Below are 5,898 nucleotides of genomic sequence, written 5' to 3' on the forward strand. Positions count from 1 at the left end.
CCCACGTGCAAATCCTCGTGGTGCTCCGCGTGCAGAAGGGCTGAGGAGAAGAGAACCCAGATCCCTGACGACCCCACCCCAGGTTTCCTTGTGAGCTGCCTTTCGCGTTTTCCACAGTCTCTTCCCAAAGCTCCTAAGAGCCTCCGTAGGGAGGTGGGTTTCCCCCGGGGCAAGTATTTCCTGAACCCTCAGCTTGTCGCCTGCTTCATTGATATTTACATCTCGGGTTGCACAGCCCGGTTATAAAACGGACCAAGAGCTCATGGTCAACCCCAAGCCAAAATAAGGGCTGTGTAAGAAACAAATACTGGAAATTGCTCCTGACAACCCCTGAACTTGTCCTTCTAAAGCACAAAAAAGAGGGCAGTTCCCAAGACCTCGTGGCGCAACGGTAGCGCGTCTGACTCCAGATCAGAAGGTTGCGTGTTCAAATCACGTCGGGGTCAAGGTTGTGACTTCTCTTTAGCAACCGAGGTAAATTTTGTCTGGCACCTCCCAACGTCGGACTCTCTCTTACCTTTTCTTTACTCCAAAGGGAGTTCTTGTGAACAACTCAGCGTTGGACAGGCGCCTAAGCTGGAGGGTAGGGATGACCCAGAAGGGAAGAAAAACCCACACGAGCTGAAATTTAGGTTGTTCTGTTCGTTTCCTTATCAGGGCTGTGCTTCAGGTATGACATTAAAACAGGGCATGAGGAGACTTTGTTAATGAATTTACCCTGGTGTGAAAGTGGTTTTATTGGGTCCCAAAATGGATATGGCATGGTGTCCCTGGGTGGATATTTGTGTCACCTTGATGAAGAAGTCAGTTTCCCAATTCTCTTCTCCTCCTCCCACCCCTCACACACACACAAATACACACACACACATTTTTCATACTTTGAGCTTCCTTTGTCAAAAGCCCCTGAACACTGTGGTTAAAGGGAAAATACTGTGAAGCTGATGAACAATTTATGTTGAGGGTGTGGTCCTTGAACTCTCTGAGAGTGGAAAATTATCCTGACATTTACCTCCTTTTTACTTAGGATTCATCTAATTGTGTCCCTCCAATAGGACTATGAAACAATCAAGTTCCAGATACAAACCAGTTGTTGTAACCTGAGAACAAGGAAAAACCCGTTTGCACAAATGGAGATCTTTGTGGCTTTGTCAGGATTAAGGTTTCACTGCGTCAGCCCCACTCCCCATTCAGTTTAAAACCTGTCCTTTGCTGAGCTTAAAGAAATAATAAAAAGGCTCTTCTAGGTATAGTTTTTAAAAGGCACAATTGATGAAATCTTCAAATTGACAGCATAGCACTTGCTCTGAGGTCCAAGTGATTTGAACACCCAACCTTCGGGTCCAAAGTCAGATGTGCTAACACTGTGCCAGGAAGTCACAGACACCAATCCTTTTCATATATTTAACGTATGCTAATTTCTCAGTTGCAAAGTTCGGTATTTACTATCCATGTGTCCAGACAGTTTGGGATTCCTTCTAGGCTCCTTGTCCTTTCATCAGGAGGATGTACAAAAGCAAGGTGAAAAGGTGGGAAAAGTAGAGAAAAACTTAGAGCAGACTTGTGGATGGGGGCTCAGGAAATACTTGCCTTTACCAACCGCTAACAACCAGCTCTCCCTGGGGCTTTTGAGGCTCTGGCTACGCTCTGAGCTGGTCCCACCCTTTTCCCAGGACTTCTGGTTCCAGCTGCCATTGAGCTTTACTTAGAAGGAATGTGAGGTGGGACGGGGAGAGTCCCCTTTGGCAAGGGAGCGTCCTAAGGACCAGCAGGCGCCTGGGGGAATTTCTACCCACGGGGGAAATGGGAGAGGAGCCAATGGAAGCAAACGCTTGGAGTCGTTTGTCTTCCCGGGAGCGGGTGTTTGGGAGCAGCCTGGGTTCTTAGCTGGAGCCCTGTCCTATTTGGGGGACACAAAGTGGCCTGGGGACCCAATCTGTCCACTCTCTCCCTTCCTACCTTCACGTTCCTGAGAATGGCCTGCAGGACTGACTCCCCATGTCATCTGCCCAGGGACGGTCATGCTTGACCCTCCCTCCCTCCCTCCCATCCCTACGTTCAGATGCCTGGAATTTAGCTGGGGCTCTGAGCGTCGCGGGTCTTCTGTAAAGAGAAACGTGGGCGCTGCTGTGGGAATGGGCTCTCTGTGCGGTGGCTTCGCTTCTGAAGGTTTTCTTCTCTTTAGAGCGACCCTAAGAGCAGTTTTCCTAATTTGTTTCCCAAACATTTCCATAATTGTAATAAGTCTCACATACACAGACACAGACACACACACACACCCACCATATTCTAGGATGTCCAAGCACTGTTTTAGTTGCTGGCGACAGGTCAGAGAACAAACGAGCTCAGCTTTCAGGGAGGCACCAGTCTCAGAATGTACCTGAAGATATTTGACACCTGACAGGCACAACACATAGGGAAGCCTGAGGAGACGCTGATGTCTGGATAGGGCTTCTCTTCCTTCCAGCCCTTCACACAAGAGTGTACTAGAGTCGCACCTATGAAGATGACTTTGGTTTTTCTCTATTTTATTTTATTTTAGTGTGTGTGTGAGTAAGGAAGATTGGCCCTGAGCTAACATCTGTTGCCAATCTTCCTCTTTTTTTTTTTCTCCCCAAAGCCCCAGTACATAGTTGTATATCCCACTTGTAAGTTATTCTAGTTTTTCTACATAGGACGCTGCCACAGCATGGCTTGACAGGTGGTGGGCAGGTCCACGCCCAGGATCTGAACAGGCGAAGCCCAGGCCACCGAAGCAGAGTGCCCGAACTTAACCACTATGTCACTGGCCGGCCCCTCTCTCTATTTTAAAAAGAGGATGATTGCTACTTTCTTTTCCTCTTAAAAGTAAAATATGATTTTTTTAAATACAGGAAATTTGGAGGAGAAAAGTTAAAATTACCCGTAATCAAACATCTCAGAGAAATCAAGGCTGTTGTGGGATGTGCAACTTCCCTGGTATTTTTCTATATCTGTATATCCTGAAACATTGCTTTCTTATAAAAAATTTTTTTGTACAACAATTTCCCCAGTAGTACTATACTGACAGGTATCACCTATACATTTAATGTGTATTTTCAAAACAGCTTTATGAAAGGAAGGAGGGAGGGAGGGAGGCAGGGAGGGAGGAAAGAAACTCAAGAGAGAAAGAAAAAGGTTGCCAACTGGCGACCCCAGTGGAGAGCACAGTACACTCCCCATTGCAAAATCCTGTACAGCCGGATAGCCAGGAACTGCAACGGGTGTTGCCTTCCCAGGGTTCTTGGCTTACATTGAATATGGTCCACTCATTCCACATTTCTGGGTGTGGCACGTTGATTTCACCTTTGTTTGAATTGGTTTCTTTTCCAGAAAATCTGAAAGATTCCTCATTAGTCATTCGGGTATTAGATCATTTGATAAATGGAAATTTCCAAAACAATTAAGTCACACAACTTTTTTTTTTTACCCCCAAGAAAAGAGATTTCTGGTGTGAAGCATGTAGAAGCTTCTCTCATTAAAACCCCTGGAAAGAGGCGGCTGGGCCTTATCGGGGAGTCCATAAGCTGTGCTGGTTGTGGCTCCTCCCCCTAGTGAAATCCAGTTCTTCCTCTTCTGCTTCGAGCCAAAAGCCCTGCACATTGTAGGGACTGAGAAGGCATTGAAGCTACTTCACCATTCCCGCGACTTAGAGAGGAAGGAAAGCAACTCAACTCTAGCCAAGAAGAATGTGAAATTGCCCATGGTTGCAAGGGCTTCTAGGAGTGACCAACTGGTTTCCTGGGCCCTTGGTTACCCACTAGCCTCGGAATCCTCAGGTGTCCTTTAGGCTCTGCTAGTTTCAGCTCTGCACAGGTGGAGCCTCTGCAGCATTTTCTCCAACCCAGTGGGGCACAATTTGGGACACACTGCTGCTTCCTACATCAGGGCCACGGGCCACCTGACCCTCAGTTCTTGCCTCTGCAGAACCGAGATGCAGAAATCTTTCTTTGGTTTCTGGGACTGAGACACGGGTCCTTGATCCTCTTTAGCTATGTAAGGGGCTCCTGGATCCTCTGGAACTGTCCGGCAACTGACGGACAAGAAATGAAACTAGGGGTGGGATTCAGGGTTCTGGCCCAGAGTCTCCTGTTCTTCCAGTTGAGATGAGACTGAGTGAGGATGCAAACCCACTAGGATGAGCCTTGGGAGCAAAATTTAAGGGGGTGTCCAAAACCTCAGTAATCAACATCAATAATATTTTAGTTGTGATGAAATACACGCAACATAAAATTTTCCACTGGGACCATTTTTAGGTGTACGGTTCAGTGGCATTAAGTACATTCATATTGTCGTGCAACCACCACTACCATCCATCCACACAACTCTTTGCATTTTGCAAAACTGAAATGAACTCCCAATTCCCCTCTGCCCTAGCCCCTGGCAACCACGCTTCTACTTTCTGTCTCTGTTTGGCTGCTCTAGTTGCTACTTTAGATACATGCTCACAAAAGTCCTGAGAAGGCCCTAGAATTCAGCCTTTGGCTGATCTCCAGGCTCAGTGCAAGTGAAGCGAAGTGAAGGAAGTGGAGGCAGAATTGTAAATGAACGGAGTATTGAATGAAGGCCCAGGCATAGAGCTAACCTACAAAGAATGAGAGTTTCTCTCTCTCTCTTTTTGCCTCCTGACGTTCAAGAAATCTCTGTCAAAACACTAGCTGAATGCAAGCTAAAGGAACAGAGACTTCAGAGACCACCGAGGACAAAGAATACAGACTTTACAAAAATAGTTTAGAAAAGACACTAAACAATCAGTTGCAGCCTACAGCAAGTAACAGAAAAACCCTGAACGGGGGATGAATCAGATTTTCAGGGTTACCACATTCTAATATTAAAAAAATTCATTTTCAGCAAAATGTTGTGAAGCATGCAAAGAAATAAGAAAGATGATCCATTCATATAAATCAACAGAAATTCTTGCTGAGCCTGAGTGTAGAAGCTTTATTTTACTCTATAATTATAGGAATATACTGGAGCCAGAATTTCTAACTTTTGAATTTTTAAAATCGTAATTCAGGGGCTGGCCTGGTGGCTTAGCGATTAAGTTCACATTGCTTTGCTTCAGCGGCCTGGGGTTTGCTGGTTCGGATCCTGGGCACAGACATAGGCATCGCCCATCAGGCCATACTGTGGCAGTGTCCTATACAAAATAGAGGAAGATTGGCACAGATGTTAGCTCAGGAACACTCTTCCTCAAGCAAAAAGAGGAAGATTGGCAACAGATGCTAGCTCAGGGCCAATCTTCCTCACCAAAAAATAAGATAAAATAAAATAAAACTGTAATTCAAGCCTAGAGAAAAATTGTAATAGTAAATAATTCCCATATTCTCCCCATCTACACTTACTAGTTTTTAACATTTTGTTGTATTTGCTTTGTAGGTATATAAATTCATACACACATACACACATATACATATATTTATATGCAAACATATATACATATTATTTGTATTATTGTCATTGTTGTGAATCATTTGAGAGTAAGTTGCAGACCTCATGACACTTAAGCCCTAGACATTTTAGCATGCATCATGATAAATTTTAGCATATATTATGCTAAAGAACAGAGACATTCTCTTATATAATCACAGCACAATGATCAAATCTTGGAAATGTAACATTAACACGACAATGATATCTAATATATACAACATACTTAGATTTTAAAAATTGGCCGAATAATGTCTTATACAGATTTTTTCCCTAATTCAGCATCCAATCCAGGATTATGCATTGAATTTAGTTTTCATGTCTCTTTAGTTTCCTTTAACCTGGTATATTTCTCAGCCTGCCATCGTTTTTTACTACATTGATGTTTTTGAAGAATATAGGCTCACCGTTTTTTAGAATGATCCTCAATTGGGGTTTATCTGATTGTTTCTT

The 5,898-nt window shown here is 44.3% G+C and overlaps 1 non-coding gene across 1 annotated transcript; it reads left to right on the plus strand.

Annotated features, from left to right (window-relative positions):
• The first annotated feature begins 374 nt into the window (after window positions 1-374).
• TRNAW-CCA (transfer RNA tryptophan (anticodon CCA)) lies at window positions 375-446 on the plus strand. Its single transcript has one exon. It is a non-coding gene; the product is annotated as a tRNA-Trp (tRNA).
• The last annotated feature ends 5,452 nt before the right edge of the window (window positions 447-5,898 follow it).

Source organism: Equus asinus, chromosome 14 (assembly GCF_041296235.1).
Source record: "Equus asinus isolate D_3611 breed Donkey chromosome 14, EquAss-T2T_v2, whole genome shotgun sequence".
In the NCBI taxonomy this organism is placed as follows: Eukaryota; Metazoa; Chordata; class Mammalia; order Perissodactyla; family Equidae; genus Equus; species Equus asinus.